Here is a 14,916-nt window from a genome sequence, read left to right as displayed (position 1 = left end):
GCTACTTGGGAAGATTAGAGCCAGGTGACTACAGGGCTCGAACCAGAGGCTTTGGCATGATTAGCAGAATGCTCTAACCAACTCAGCTCACTGGTCATGTATTTTGGCAAATCTAACAACACTTTCTGGGCCTTCTTAAATGACTGTCTAGCTGGATAAAAGGGCCGACAGGTCCGACCTAATTCTGATGAGAAAAGCCAGGCAACTACACAGATGGAACGGGAGACTTTGGCATTATTAGCATAATGCTCTAACCAACTGAGCTCGCCGGAAATGAAAGAGTTTTGCAACCTGTCCACTATATAACAGAGAGCTCACCAAAATTCAAGAATCTGGCCCCTGACCGGCCGTGGGCTGTGGCCATTCATCTGACGCTTTCTGGCCCATCCCGTATGACTTTGTACCCGGTAGAAGGGCTTAACAGTCCTCCTACTAAAGCTCACCAAAAGCGGAGGAACTGGCCCGTACGGGGATCGAACACGCGACCTTGGCGTTATTAGCACCACGCTCTAACCAACTGAGCTAACCGGCCATATGTGATGTGCTCGGTCTTCTGATGCTTTCCGGCCCTACCCGCCCGAATGTCTACCGAATAAAAGGGATTAAAGGTCCGTTTGCCCACAATTGAAAAGAAAGGGCTGTGCAACCTGTCCAAAAGATAGCAGTGGGTCTTCAGAAAAAAAGAGCCTGGCTCACACAGGGGTTGAGGCTGCGACCTTAATGTAATTAGCATCGCACTCTAAGCTACTTGGGAAGATTAGAGCCAGGTGACTACAGGGCTCGAACCAGAGGCTTTGGCATGATTAGCAGAATGCTCTAACCAACTCAGCTCACTGGTCATGTATTTTGGCAAATCTAACAACACTTTCTGGGCCTTCTTAAATGACTGTCTAGCTGGATAAAAGGGCCGACAGGTCCGACCTAATTCTGATGAGAAAAGCCAGGCAACTACACAGATGGAACGGGAGACTTTGGCATTATTAGCATAATGCTCTAACCAACTGAGCTCGCCGGAAATGAAAGAGTTTTGCAACCTGTCCACTATATAACAGAGAGCTCACCAAAATTCAAGAATCTGGCCCCTGACCGGCCGTGGGCTGTGGCCATTCATCTGACGCTTTCTGGCCCATCCCGTATGACTTTGTACCCGGTAGAAGGGCTTAACAGTCCTCCTACTAAAGCTCACCAAAAGCAGAGGAACTGGCCCGTACGGGGATCGAACCCGCGACCTTGGCGTTATTAGCACCACGCTCTAACCAACTGAGCTAACCGGCCATATGTGATGTGCTCGGTCTTCTGATGCTTTCCGGCCCTACCCGCCCGAATGTCTACCGAATAAAAGGGATTAAAGGTCCGTTTGCCCACAATTGAAAAGAAAGGGCTGTGCAACCTGTCCAAAAGATAGCAGTGGGTCTTCAGAAAAAAAGAGCCTGGCTCACACAGGGGTTGAGGCTGCGACCTTAATGTAATTAGCATCGCACTCTAAGCTACTTGGGAAGATTAGAGCCAGGTGACTACAGGGCTCGAACCAGAGGCTTTGGCATGATTAGCAGAATGCTCTAACCAACTCAGCTCACTGGTCATGTATTTTGGCAAATCTAACAACACTTTCTGGGCCTTCTTAAATGACTGTCTAGCTGGATAAAAGGGCCGACAGGTCCGACCTAATTCTGATGAGAAAAGCCAGGCAACTACACAGATGGAACGGGAGACTTTGGCATTATTAGCATAATGCTCTAACCAACTGAGCTCGCCGGAAATGAAAGAGTTTTGCAACCTGTCCACTATATAACAGAGAGCTCACCAAAATTCAAGAATCTGGCCCCTGACCGGCCGTGGGCTGTGGCCATTCATCTGACGCTTTCTGGCCCATCCCGTATGACTTTGTACCCGGTAGAAGGGCTTAACAGTCCTCCTACTAAAGCTCACCAAAAGCGGAGGAACTGGCCCGTACGGGGATCGAACACGCGACCTTGGCGTTATTAGCACCACGCTCTAACCAACTGAGCTAACCGGCCATATGTGATGTGCTCGGTCTTCTGATGCTTTCCGGCCCTACCCGCCCGAATGTCTACCGAATAAAAGGGATTAAAGGTCCGTTTGCCCACAATTGAAAAGAAAGGGCTGTGCAACCTGTCCAAAAGATAGCAGTGGGTCTTCAGAAAAAAAGAGCCTGGCTCACACAGGGGTTGAGGCTGCGACCTTAATGTAATTAGCATCGCACTCTAAGCTACTTGGGAAGATTAGAGCCAGGTGACTACAGGGCTCGAACCAGAGGCTTTGGCATGATTAGCAGAATGCTCTAACCAACTCAGCTCACTGGTCATGTATTTTGGCAAATCTAACAACACTTTCTGGGCCTTCTTAAATGACTGTCTAGCTGGATAAAAGGGCCGACAGGTCCGACCTAATTCTGATGAGAAAAGCCAGGCAACTACACAGATGGAACGGGAGACTTTGGCATTATTAGCATAATGCTCTAACCAACTGAGCTCGCCGGAAATGAAAGAGTTTTGCAACCTGTCCACTATATAACAGAGAGCTCACCAAAATTCAAGAATCTGGCCCCTGACCGGCCGTGGGCTGTGGCCATTCATCTGACGCTTTCTGGCCCATCCCGTATGACTTTGTACCCGGTAGAAGGGCTTAACAGTCCTCCTACTAAAGCTCACCAAAAGCGGAGGAACTGGCCCGTACGGGGATCGAACCCGCGACCTTGGCGTTATTAGCACCACGCTCTAACCAACTGTGCTAACCGGCCATATGTGATGTGCTCGGTCTTCTGATGCTTTCCGGCCCTACCCGCCCGAATGTCTACCGAATAAAAGGGATTAAAGGTCCGTTTGCCCACAATTGAAAAGAAAGGGCTGTGCAACCTGTCCAAAAGATAGCAGTGGGTCTTCAGAAAAAAAGAGCCTGGCTCACACAGGGGTTGAGGCTGCGACCTTAATGTAATTAGCATCGCACTCTAAGCTACTTGGGAAGATTAGAGCCAGGTGACTACAGGGCTCGAACCAGAGGCTTTGGCATGATTAGCAGAATGCTCTAACCAACTCAGCTCACTGGTCATGTATTTTGGCAAATCTAACAACACTTTCTGGGCCTTCTTAAATGACTGTCTAGCTGGATAAAAGGGCCGACAGGTCCGACCTAATTCTGATGAGAAAAGCCAGGCAACTACACAGATGGAACTGGAGACTTTGGCATTATTAGCATAATGCTCTAACCAACTGAGCTCGCCGGAAATGAAAGAGTTTTGCAACCTGTCCACTATATAACAGAGAGCTCACCAAAATTCAAGAATCTGGCCCCTGACCGGCCGTGGGCTGTGGCCATTCATCTGACGCTTTCTGGCCCATCCCGTATGACTTTGTACCCGGTAGAAGGGCTTAACAGTCCTCCTACTAAAGCTCACCAAAAGCGGAGGAACTGGCCCGTACGGGGATCGAACCCGCGACCTTGGCGTTATTAGCACCACGCTCTAACCAACTGAGCTAACCGGCCATATGTGATGTGCTCGGTCTTCTGATGCTTTCCGGCCCTACCCGCCCGAATGTCTACCGAATAAAAGGGATTAAAGGTCCGTTTGCCCACAATTGAAAAGAAAGGGCTGTGCAACCTGTCCAAAAGATAGCAGTGGGTCTTCAGAAAAAAAGAGCCTGGCTCACACAGGGGTTGAGGCTGCGACCTTAATGTAATTAGCATCGCACTCTAAGCTACTTGGGAAGATTAGAGCCAGGTGACTACAGGGCTCGAACCAGAGGCTTTGGCATGATTAGCAGAATGCTCTAACCAACTCAGCTCACTGGTCATGTATTTTGGCAAATCTAACAACACTTTCTGGGCCTTCTTAAATGACTGTCTAGCTGGATAAAAGGGCCGACAGGTCCGACCTAATTCTGATGAGAAAAGCCAGGCAACTACACAGATGGAACGGGAGACTTTGGCATTATTAGCATAATGCTCTAACCAACTGAGCTCGCCGGAAATGAAAGAGTTTTGCAACCTGTCCACTATATAACAGAGAGCTCACCAAAATTCAAGAATCTGGCCCCTGACCGGCCGTGGGCTGTGGCCATTCATCTGACGCTTTCTGGCCCATCCCGTATGACTTTGTACCCGGTAGAAGGGCTTAACAGTCCTCCTACTAAAGCTCACCAAAAGCGGAGGAACTGGCCCGTACGGGGATCGAACCCGCGACCTTGGCGTTATTAGCACCACGCTCTAACCAACTGTGCTAACCGGCCATATGTGATGTGCTCGGTCTTCTGATGCTTTCCGGCCCTACCCGCCCGAATGTCTACCGAATAAAAGGGATTAAAGGTCCGTTTGCCCACAATTGAAAAGAAAGGGCTGTGCAACCTGTCCAAAAGATAGCAGTGGGTCTTCAGAAAAAAAGAGCCTGGCTCACACAGGGGTTGAGGCTGCGACCTTAATGTAATTAGCATCGCACTCTAAGCTACTTGGGAAGATTAGAGCCAGGTGACTACAGGGCTCGAACCAGAGGCTTTGGCATGATTAGCAGAATGCTCTAACCAACTCAGCTCACTGGTCATGTATTTTGGCAAATCTAACAACACTTTCTGGGCCTTCTTAAATGACTGTCTAGCTGGATAAAAGGGCCGACAGGTCCGACCTAATTCTGATGAGAAAAGCCAGGCAACTACACAGATGGAACGGGAGACTTTGGCATTGTTAGCATAATGCTCTAACCAACTGAGCTCGCCGGAAATGAAAGAGTTTTGCAACCTGTCCACTATATAACAGAGAGCTCACCAAAATTCAAGAATCTGGCCCCTGACCGGCCGTGGGCTGTGGCCATTCATCTGACGCTTTCTGGCCCATCCCGTATGACTTTGTACCCGGTAGAAGGGCTTAACAGTCCTCCTACTAAAGCTCACCAAAAGCGGAGGAACTGGCCCGTACGGGGATCGAACCCGCGACCTTGGCGTTATTAGCATCACGCTCTAACCAACTGAGCTAACCGGCCATATGTTATGTGCTCGGTCTTCTGATGCTTTCCGGCCCTACCCGCCCGAATGTCTACCGAATAAAAGGGATTAAAGGTCCGTTTGCCCACAATTGAAAAGAAAGGGCTGTGCAACCTGTCCAAAAGATAGCAGTGGGTCTTCAGAAAAAAAGAGCCTGGCTCACACAGGGGTTGAGGCTGCGACCTTAATGTAATTAGCATCGCACTCTAAGCTACTTGGGAAGATTAGAGCCAGGTGACTACAGGGCTCGAACCAGAGGCTTTGGCATGATTAGCAGAATGCTCTAACCAACTCAGCTCACTGGTCATGTATTTTGGCAAATCTAACAACACTTTCTGGGCCTTCTTAAATGACTGTCTAGCTGGATAAAAGGGCCGACAGGTCCGACCTAATTCTGATGAGAAAAGCCAGGCAACTACACAGATGGAACTGGAGACTTTGGCATTATTAGCATAATGCTCTAACCAACTGAGCTCGCCGGAAATGAAAGAGTTTTGCAACCTGTCCACTATATAACAGAGAGCTCACCAAAATTCAAGAATCTGGCCCCTGACCGGCCGTGGGCTGTGGCCATTCATCTGACGCTTTCTGGCCCATCCCGTATGACTTTGTACCCGGTAGAAGGGCTTAACAGTCCTCCTACTAAAGCTCACCAAAAGCGGAGGAACTGGCCCGTACGGGGATCGAACCCGCGACCTTGGCGTTATTAGCACCACGCTCTAACCAACTGAGCTAACCGGCCATATGTGATGTGCTCGGTCTTCTGATGCTTTCCGGCCCTACCCGCCCGAATGTCTACCGAATAAAAGGGATTAAAGGTCCGTTTGCCCACAATTGAAAAGAAAGGGCTGTGCAACCTGTCCAAAAGATAGCAGTGGGTCTTCAGAAAAAAAGAGCCTGGCTCACACAGGGGTTGAGGCTGCGACCTTAATGTAATTAGCATCGCACTCTAAGCTACTTGGGAAGATTAGAGCCAGGTGACTACAGGGCTCGAACCAGAGGCTTTGGCATGATTAGCAGAATGCTCTAACCAACTCAGCTCACTGGTCATGTATTTTGGCAAATCTAACAACACTTTCTGGGCCTTCTTAAATGACTGTCTAGCTGGATAAAAGGGCCGACAGGTCCGACCTAATTCTGATGAGAAAAGCCAGGCAACTACACAGATGGAACTGGAGACTTTGGCATTATTAGCATAATGCTCTAACCAACTGAGCTCGCCGGAAATGAAAGAGTTTTGCAACCTGTCCACTATATAACAGAGAGCTCACCAAAATTCAAGAATCTGGCCCCTGACCGGCCGTGGGCTGTGGCCATTCATCTGACGCTTTCTGGCCCATCCCGTATGACTTTGTACCCGGTAGAAGGGCTTAACAGTCCTCCTACTAAAGCTCACCAAAAGCGGAGGAACTGGCCCGTACGGGGATCGAACCCGCGACCTTGGCGTTATTAGCACCACGCTCTAACCAACTGAGCTAACCGGCCATATGTGATGTGCTCGGTCTTCTGATGCTTTCCGGCCCTACCCGCCCGAATGTCTACCGAATAAAAGGGATTAAAGGTCCGTTTGCCCACAATTGAAAAGAAAGGGCTGTGCAACCTGTCCAAAAGATAGCAGTGGGTCTTCAGAAAAAAAGAGCCTGGCTCACACAGGGGTTGAGGCTGCGACCTTAATGTAATTAGCATCGCACTCTAAGCTACTTGGGAAGATTAGAGCCAGGTGACTACAGGGCTCGAACCAGAGGCTTTGGCATGATTAGCAGAATGCTCTAACCAACTCAGCTCACTGGTCATGTATTTTGGCAAATCTAACAACACTTTCTGGGCCTTCTTAAATGACTGTCTAGCTGGATAAAAGGGCCGACAGGTCCGACCTAATTCTGATGAGAAAAGCCAGGCAACTACACAGATGGAACGGGAGACTTTGGCATTGTTAGCATAATGCTCTAACCAACTGAGCTCGCCGGAAATGAAAGAGTTTTGCAACCTGTCCACTATATAACAGAGAGCTCACCAAAATTCAAGAATCTGGCCCCTGACCGGCCGTGGGCTGTGGCCATTCATCTGACGCTTTCTGGCCCATCCCGTATGACTTTGTACCCGGTAGAAGGGCTTAACAGTCCTCCTACTAAAGCTCACCAAAAGCGGAGGAACTGGCCCGTACGGGGATCGAACCCGCGACCTTGGCGTTATTAGCACCACGCTCTAACCAACTGAGCTAACCGGCCATATGTGATGTGCTCGGTCTTCTGATGCTTTCCGGCCCTACCCGCCCGAATGTCTACCGAATAAAAGGGATTAAAGGTCCGTTTGCCCACAATTGAAAAGAAAGGGCTGTGCAACCTGTCCAAAAGATAGCAGTGGGTCTTCAGAAAAAAAGAGCCTGGCTCACACAGGGGTTGAGGCTGCGACCTTAATGTAATTAGCATCGCACTCTAAGCTACTTGGGAAGATTAGAGCCAGGTGACTACAGGGCTCGAACCAGAGGCTTTGGCATGATTAGCAGAATGCTCTAACCAACTCAGCTCACTGGTCATGTATTTTGGCAAATCTAACAACACTTTCTGGGCCTTCTTAAATGACTGTCTAGCTGGATAAAAGGGCCGACAGGTCCGACCTAATTCTGATGAGAAAAGCCAGGCAACTACACAGATGGAACGGGAGACTTTGGCATTGTTAGCATAATGCTCTAACCAACTGAGCTCGCCGGAAATGAAAGAGTTTTGCAACCTGTCCACTATATAACAGAGAGCTCACCAAAATTCAAGAATCTGGCCCCTGACCGGCCGTGGGCTGTGGCCATTCATCTGACGCTTTCTGGCCCATCCCGTATGACTTTGTACCCGGTAGAAGGGCTTAATAGTCCTCCTACTAAAGCTCACCAAAAGCGGAGGAACTGGCCCGTACGGGGATCGAACCCGCGACCTTGGCGTTATTAGCACCACGCTCTAACCAACTGAGCTAACCGGCCATATGTGATGTGCTCGGTCTTCTGATGCTTTCCGGCCCTACCCGCCCGAATGTCTACCGAATAAAAGGGATTAAAGGTCCGTTTGCCCACAATTGAAAAGAAAGGGCTGTGCAACCTGTCCAAAAGATAGCAGTGGGTCTTCAGAAAAAAAGAGCCTGGCTCACACAGGGGTTGAGGCTGCGACCTTAATGTAATTAGCATCGCACTCTAAGCTACTTGGGAAGATTAGAGCCAGGTGACTACAGGGCTCGAACCAGAGGCTTTGGCATGATTAGCAGAATGCTCTAACCAACTCAGCTCACTGGTCATGTATTTTGGCAAATCTAACAACACTTTCTGGGCCTTCTTAAATGACTGTCTAGCTGGATAAAAGGGCCGACAGGTCCGACCTAATTCTGATGAGAAAAGCCAGGCAACTACACAGATGGAACGGGAGACTTTGGCATTGTTAGCATAATGCTCTAACCAACTGAGCTCGCCGGAAATGAAAGAGTTTTGCAACCTGTCCACTATATAACAGAGAGCTCACCAAAATTCAAGAATCTGGCCCCTGACCGGCCGTGGGCTGTGGCCATTCATCTGACGCTTTCTGGCCCATCCCGTATGACTTTGTACCCGGTAGAAGGGCTTAACAGTCCTCCTACTAAAGCTCACCAAAAGCGGAGGAACTGGCCCGTACGGGGATCGAACCCGCGACCTTGGCGTTATTAGCACCACGCTCTAACCAACTGAGCTAACCGGCCATATGTGATGTGCTCGGTCTTCTGATGCTTTCCGGCCCTACCCGCCCGAATGTCTACCGAATAAAAGGGATTAAAGGTCCGTTTGCCCACAATTGAAAAGAAAGGGCTGTGCAACCTGTCCAAAAGATAGCAGTGGGTCTTCAGAAAAAAAGAGCCTGGCTCACACAGGGGTTGAGGCTGCGACCTTAATGTAATTAGCATCGCACTCTAAGCTACTTGGGAAGATTAGAGCCAGGTGACTACAGGGCTCGAACCAGAGGCTTTGGCATGATTAGCAGAATGCTCTAACCAACTCAGCTCACTGGTCATGTATTTTGGCAAATCTAACAACACTTTCTGGGCCTTCTTAAATGACTGTCTAGCTGGATAAAAGGGCCGACAGGTCCGACCTAATTCTGATGAGAAAAGCCAGGCAACTACACAGATGGAACGGGAGACTTTGGCATTATTAGCATAATGCTCTAACCAACTGAGCTCGCCGGAAATGAAAGAGTTTTGCAACCTGTCCACTATATAACAGAGAGCTCACCAAAATTCAAGAATCTGGCCCCTGACCGGCCGTGGGCTGTGGCCATTCATCTGACGCTTTCTGGCCCATCCCGTATGACTTTGTACCCGGTAGAAGGGCTTAACAGTCCTCCTACTAAAGCTCACCAAAAGCGGAGGAACTGGCCCGTACGGGGATCGAACCCGCGACCTTGGCGTTATTAGCACCACGCTCTAACCAACTGAGCTAACCGGCCATATGTGATGTGCTCGGTCTTCTGATGCTTTCCGGCCCTACCCGCCCGAATGTCTACCGAATAAAAGGGATTAAAGGTCCGTTTGCCCACAATTGAAAAGAAAGGGCTGTGCAACCTGTCCAAAAGATAGCAGTGGGTCTTCAGAAAAAAAGAGCCTGGCTCACACAGGGGTTGAGGCTGCGACCTTAATGTAATTAGCATCGCACTCTAAGCTACTTGGGAAGATTAGAGCCAGGTGACTACAGGGCTCGAACCAGAGGCTTTGGCATGATTAGCAGAATGCTCTAACCAACTCAGCTCACTGGTCATGTATTTTGGCAAATCTAACAACACTTTCTGGGCCTTCTTAAATGACTGTCTAGCTGGATAAAAGGGCCGACAGGTCCGACCTAATTCTGATGAGAAAAGCCAGGCAACTACACAGATGGAACGGGAGACTTTGGCATTGTTAGCATAATGCTCTAACCAACTGAGCTCGCCGGAAATGAAAGAGTTTTGCAACCTGTCCACTATATAACAGAGAGCTCACCAAAATTCAAGAATCTGGCCCCTGACCGGCCGTGGGCTGTGGCCATTCATCTGACGCTTTCTGGCCCATCCCGTATGACTTTGTACCCGGTAGAAGGGCTTAACAGTCCTCCTACTAAAGCTCACCAAAAGCGGAGGAACTGGCCCGTACGGGGATCGAACCCGCGACCTTGGCGTTATTAGCACCACGCTCTAACCAACTGAGCTAACCGGCCATATGTGATGTGCTCGGTCTTCTGATGCTTTCCGGCCCTACCCGCCCGAATGTCTACCGAATAAAAGGGATTAAAGGTCCGTTTGCCCACAATTGAAAAGAAAGGGCTGTGCAACCTGTCCAAAAGATAGCAGTGGGTCTTCAGAAAAAAAGAGCCTGGCTCACACAGGGGTTGAGGCTGCGACCTTAATGTAATTAGCATCGCACTCTAAGCAACTTGGGAAGATTAGAGCCAGGTGACTACAGGGCTCGAACCAGAGGCTTTGGCATGATTAGCAGAATGCTCTAACCAACTCAGCTCACTGGTCATGTATTTTGGCAAATCTAACAACACTTTCTGGGCCTTCTTAAATGACTGTCTAGCTGGATAAAAGGGCCGACAGGTCCGACCTAATTCTGATGAGAAAAGCCAGGCAACTACACAGATGGAACGGGAGACTTTGGCATTGTTAGCATAATGCTCTAACCAACTGAGCTCGCCGGAAATGAAAGAGTTTTGCAACCTGTCCACTATATAACAGAGAGCTCACCAAAATTCAAGAATCTGGCCCCTGACCGGCCGTGGGCTGTGGCCATTCATCTGACGCTTTCTGGCCCATCCCGTATGACTTTGTACCCGGTAGAAGGGCTTAACAGTCCTCCTACTAAAGCTCACCAAAAGCGGAGGAACTGGCCCGTACGGGGATCGAACCCGCGACCTTGGCGTTATTAGCACCACGCTCTAACCAACTGAGCTAACCGGCCATATGTGATGTGCTCGGTCTTCTGATGCTTTCCGGCCCTACCCGCCCGAATGTCTACCGAATAAAAGGGATTAAAGGTCCGTTTGCCCACAATTGAAAAGAAAGGGCTGTGCAACCTGTCCAAAAGATAGCAGTGGGTCTTCAGAAAAAAAGAGCCTGGCTCACACAGGGGTTGAGGCTGCGACCTTAATGTAATTAGCATCGCACTCTAAGCTACTTGGGAAGATTAGAGCCAGGTGACTACAGGGCTCGAACCAGAGGCTTTGGCATGATTAGCAGAATGCTCTAACCAACTCAGCTCACTGGTCATGTATTTTGGCAAATCTAACAACACTTTCTGGGCCTTCTTAAATGACTGTCTAGCTGGATAAAAGGGCCGACAGGTCCGACCTAATTCTGATGAGAAAAGCCAGGCAACTACACAGATGGAACGGGAGACTTTGGCATTGTTAGCATAATGCTCTAACCAACTGAGCTCGCCGGAAATGAAAGAGTTTTGCAACCTGTCCACTATATAACAGAGAGCTCACCAAAATTCAAGAATCTGGCCCCTGACCGGCCGTGGGCTGTGGCCATTCATCTGACGCTTTCTGGCCCATCCCGTATGACTTTGTACCCGGTAGAAGGGCTTAACAGTCCTCCTACTAAAGCTCACCAAAAGCGGAGGAACTGGCCCGTACGGGGATCGAACCCGCGACCTTGGCGTTATTAGCACCACGCTCTAACCAACTGAGCTAACCGGCCATATGTGATGTGCTCGGTCTTCTGATGCTTTCCGGCCCTACCCGCCCGAATGTCTACCGAATAAAAGGGATTAAAGGTCCGTTTGCCCACAATTGAAAAGAAAGGGCTGTGCAACCTGTCCAAAAGATAGCAGTGGGTCTTCAGAAAAAAAGAGCCTGGCTCACACAGGGGTTGTGGCTGCGACCTTAATGTAATTAGCATCGCACTCTAAGCTACTTGGGAAGATTAGAGCCAGGTGACTACAGGGCTCGAACCAGAGGCTTTGGCATGATTAGCAGAATGCTCTAACCAACTCAGCTCACTGGTCATGTATTTTGGCAAATCTAACAACACTTTCTGGGCCTTCTTAAATGACTGTCTAGCTGGATAAAAGGGCTGACAGGTCCGACCTAATTCTGATGAGAAAAGCCAGGCAACTACACAGATGGAACGGGAGACTTTGGCATTATTAGCATAATGCTCTAACCAACTGAGCTCGCCGGAAATGAAAGAGTTTTGCAACCTGTCCACTATATAACAGAGAGCTCACCAAAATTCAAGAATCTGGCCCCTGACCGGCCGTGGGCTGTGGCCATTCATCTGACGCTTTCTGGCCCATCCCGTATGACTTTGTACCCGGTAGAAGGGCTTAACAGTCCTCCTACTAAAGCTCACCAAAAGCGGAGGAACTGGCCCGTACGGGGATCGAACCCGCGACCTTGGCGTTATTAGCACCACGCTCTAACCAACTGAGCTAACCGGCCATATGTGATGTGCTCGGTCTTCTGATGCTTTCCGGCCCTACCCGCCCGAATGTCTACCGAATAAAAGGGATTAAAGGTCCGTTTGCCCACAATTGAAAAGAAAGGGCTGTGCAACCTGTCCAAAAGATAGCAGTGGGTCTTCAGAAAAAAAGAGCCTGGCTCACACAGGGGTTGAGGCTGCGACCTTAATGTAATTAGCATCGCACTCTAAGCTACTTGGGAAGATTAGAGCCAGGTGACTACAGGGCTCGAACCAGAGGCTTTGGCATGATTAGCAGAATGCTCTAACCAACTCAGCTCACTGGTCATGTATTTTGGCAAATCTAACAACACTTTCTGGGCCTTCTTAAATGACTGTCTAGCTGGATAAAAGGGCCGACAGGTCCGACCTAATTCTGATGAGAAAAGCCAGGCAACTACACAGATGGAACGGGAGACTTTGGCATTGTTAGCATAATGCTCTAACCAACTGAGCTCGCCGGAAATGAAAGAGTTTTGCAACCTGTCCACTATATAACAGAGAGCTCACCAAAATTCAAGAATCTGGCCCCTGACCGGCCGTGGGCTGTGGCCATTCATCTGACGCTTTCTGGCCCATCCCGTATGACTTTGTACCCGGTAGAAGGGCTTAACAGTCCTCCTACTAAAGCTCACCAAAAGCGGAGGAACTGGCCCGTACGGGGATCGAACCCGCGACCTTGGCGTTATTAGCACCACGCTCTAACCAACTGAGCTAACCGGCCATATGTGATGTGCTCGGTCTTCTGATGCTTTCCGGCCCTACCCGCCCGAATGTCTACCGAATAAAAGGGATTAAAGGTCCGTTTGCCCACAATTGAAAAGAAAGGGCTGTGCAACCTGTCCAAAAGATAGCAGTGGGTCTTCAGAAAAAAAGAGCCTGGCTCACACAGGGGTTGAGGCTGCGACCTTAATGTAATTAGCATCGCACTCTAAGCTACTTGGGAAGATTAGAGCCAGGTGACTACAGGGCTCGAACCAGAGGCTTTGGCATGATTAGCAGAATGCTCTAACCAACTCAGCTCACTGGTCATGTATTTTGGCAAATCTAACAACACTTTCTGGGCCTTCTTAAATGACTGTCTAGCTGGATAAAAGGGCCGACAGGTCCGACCTAATTCTGATGAGAAAAGCCAGGCAACTACACAGATGGAACGGGAGACTTTGGCATTGTTAGCATAATGCTCTAACCAACTGAGCTCGCCGGAAATGAAAGAGTTTTGCAACCTGTCCACTATATAACAGAGAGCTCACCAAAATTCAAGAATCTGGCCCCTGACCGGCCGTGGGCTGTGGCCATTCATCTGACGCTTTCTGGCCCATCCCGTATGACTTTGTACCCGGTAGAAGGGCTTAACAGTCCTCCTACTAAAGCTCACCAAAAGCGGAGGAACTGGCCCGTACGGGGATCGAACCCGCGACCTTGGCGTTATTAGCACCACGCTCTAACCAACTGAGCTAACCGGCCATATGTGATGTGCTCGGTCTTCTGATGCTTTCCGGCCCTACCCGCCCGAATGTCTACCGAATAAAAGGGATTAAAGGTCCGTTTGCCCACAATTGAAAAGAAAGGGCTGTGCAACCTGTCCAAAAGATAGCAGTGGGTCTTCAGAAAAAAAGAGCCTGGCTCACACAGGGGTTGAGGCTGCGACCTTAATGTAATTAGCATCGCACTCTAAGCTACTTGGGAAGATTAGAGCCAGGTGACTACAGGGCTCGAACCAGAGGCTTTGGCATGATTAGCAGAATGCTCTAACCAACTCAGCTCACTGGTCATGTATTTTGGCAAATCTAACAACACTTTCTGGGCCTTCTTAAATGACTGTCTAGCTGGATAAAAGGGCCGACAGGTCCGACCTAATTCTGATGAGAAAAGCCAGGCAACTACACAGATGGAACGGGAGACTTTGGCATTGTTAGCATAATGCTCTAACCAACTGAGCTCGCCGGAAATGAAAGAGTTTTGCAACCTGTCCACTATATAACAGAGAGCTCACCAAAATTCAAGAATCTGGCCCCTGACCGGCCGTGGGCTGTGGCCATTCATCTGACGCTTTCTGGCCCATCCCGTATGACTTTGTACCCGGTAGAAGGGCTTAACAGTCCTCCTACTAAAGCTCACCAAAAGCGGAGGAACTGGCCCGTACGGGGATCGAACCCGCGACCTTGGCGTTATTAGCACCACGCTCTAACCAACTGAGCTAACCGGCCATATGTGATGTGCTCGGTCTTCTGATGCTTTCCGGCCCTACCCGCCCGAATGTCTACCGAATAAAAGGGATTAAAGGTCCGTTTGCCCACAATTGAAAAGAAAGGGCTGTGCAACCTGTCCAAAAGATAGCAGTGGGTCTTCAGAAAAAAAGAGCCTGGCTCACACAGGGGTTGAGGCTGCGACCTTAATGTAATTAGCATCGCACTCTAAGCTACTTGGGAAGATTAGAGCCAGGTGACTACAGGGCTCGAACCAGAGGCTTTGGC

General features: G+C 49.4%; 15 non-coding genes across 15 annotated transcripts; all 15 read right to left on the bottom strand.

The window, feature by feature from the left end:
• Window positions 1-1,201: 1,201 nt before the first annotated feature.
• Window positions 1,202-1,275, bottom strand: TRNAI-AAU (transfer RNA isoleucine (anticodon AAU)). The gene has a single exon. It is a non-coding gene; the product is annotated as a tRNA-Ile (tRNA).
• Window positions 1,276-3,430: 2,155 nt separating this feature from the next.
• On the bottom strand, window positions 3,431-3,504 carry TRNAI-AAU (transfer RNA isoleucine (anticodon AAU)). Its single transcript has one exon. It is a non-coding gene; the product is annotated as a tRNA-Ile (tRNA).
• A 2,155-nt stretch (window positions 3,505-5,659) lies between these two features.
• On the bottom strand, window positions 5,660-5,733 carry TRNAI-AAU (transfer RNA isoleucine (anticodon AAU)). The gene has a single exon. It is a non-coding gene; the product is annotated as a tRNA-Ile (tRNA).
• A 669-nt stretch (window positions 5,734-6,402) lies between these two features.
• Window positions 6,403-6,476, bottom strand: TRNAI-AAU (transfer RNA isoleucine (anticodon AAU)). The gene has a single exon. It is a non-coding gene; the product is annotated as a tRNA-Ile (tRNA).
• A 669-nt stretch (window positions 6,477-7,145) lies between these two features.
• On the bottom strand, window positions 7,146-7,219 carry TRNAI-AAU (transfer RNA isoleucine (anticodon AAU)). Its single transcript has one exon. It is a non-coding gene; the product is annotated as a tRNA-Ile (tRNA).
• A 669-nt stretch (window positions 7,220-7,888) lies between these two features.
• TRNAI-AAU (transfer RNA isoleucine (anticodon AAU)) lies at window positions 7,889-7,962 on the bottom strand. Its single transcript has one exon. It is a non-coding gene; the product is annotated as a tRNA-Ile (tRNA).
• A 669-nt stretch (window positions 7,963-8,631) lies between these two features.
• TRNAI-AAU (transfer RNA isoleucine (anticodon AAU)) lies at window positions 8,632-8,705 on the bottom strand. The gene has a single exon. It is a non-coding gene; the product is annotated as a tRNA-Ile (tRNA).
• A 669-nt stretch (window positions 8,706-9,374) lies between these two features.
• Window positions 9,375-9,448, bottom strand: TRNAI-AAU (transfer RNA isoleucine (anticodon AAU)). Its single transcript has one exon. It is a non-coding gene; the product is annotated as a tRNA-Ile (tRNA).
• Window positions 9,449-10,117: 669 nt separating this feature from the next.
• On the bottom strand, window positions 10,118-10,191 carry TRNAI-AAU (transfer RNA isoleucine (anticodon AAU)). Its single transcript has one exon. It is a non-coding gene; the product is annotated as a tRNA-Ile (tRNA).
• A 669-nt stretch (window positions 10,192-10,860) lies between these two features.
• On the bottom strand, window positions 10,861-10,934 carry TRNAI-AAU (transfer RNA isoleucine (anticodon AAU)). The gene has a single exon. It is a non-coding gene; the product is annotated as a tRNA-Ile (tRNA).
• Window positions 10,935-11,603: 669 nt separating this feature from the next.
• TRNAI-AAU (transfer RNA isoleucine (anticodon AAU)) lies at window positions 11,604-11,677 on the bottom strand. Its single transcript has one exon. It is a non-coding gene; the product is annotated as a tRNA-Ile (tRNA).
• A 669-nt stretch (window positions 11,678-12,346) lies between these two features.
• TRNAI-AAU (transfer RNA isoleucine (anticodon AAU)) lies at window positions 12,347-12,420 on the bottom strand. The gene has a single exon. It is a non-coding gene; the product is annotated as a tRNA-Ile (tRNA).
• A 669-nt stretch (window positions 12,421-13,089) lies between these two features.
• TRNAI-AAU (transfer RNA isoleucine (anticodon AAU)) lies at window positions 13,090-13,163 on the bottom strand. Its single transcript has one exon. It is a non-coding gene; the product is annotated as a tRNA-Ile (tRNA).
• A 669-nt stretch (window positions 13,164-13,832) lies between these two features.
• Window positions 13,833-13,906, bottom strand: TRNAI-AAU (transfer RNA isoleucine (anticodon AAU)). The gene has a single exon. It is a non-coding gene; the product is annotated as a tRNA-Ile (tRNA).
• Window positions 13,907-14,575: 669 nt separating this feature from the next.
• Window positions 14,576-14,649, bottom strand: TRNAI-AAU (transfer RNA isoleucine (anticodon AAU)). Its single transcript has one exon. It is a non-coding gene; the product is annotated as a tRNA-Ile (tRNA).
• Window positions 14,650-14,916: the final 267 nt, after the last annotated feature.

Source organism: Engystomops pustulosus, chromosome 4, assembly GCF_040894005.1.
Source record: "Engystomops pustulosus chromosome 4, aEngPut4.maternal, whole genome shotgun sequence".
NCBI lineage: Eukaryota > Metazoa > Chordata > Amphibia > Anura > Leptodactylidae > Engystomops > Engystomops pustulosus.
The sequence above is the reverse complement of the archived record's forward strand: the minus strand, read 5'-3'. Positions and strand labels throughout refer to the sequence as shown.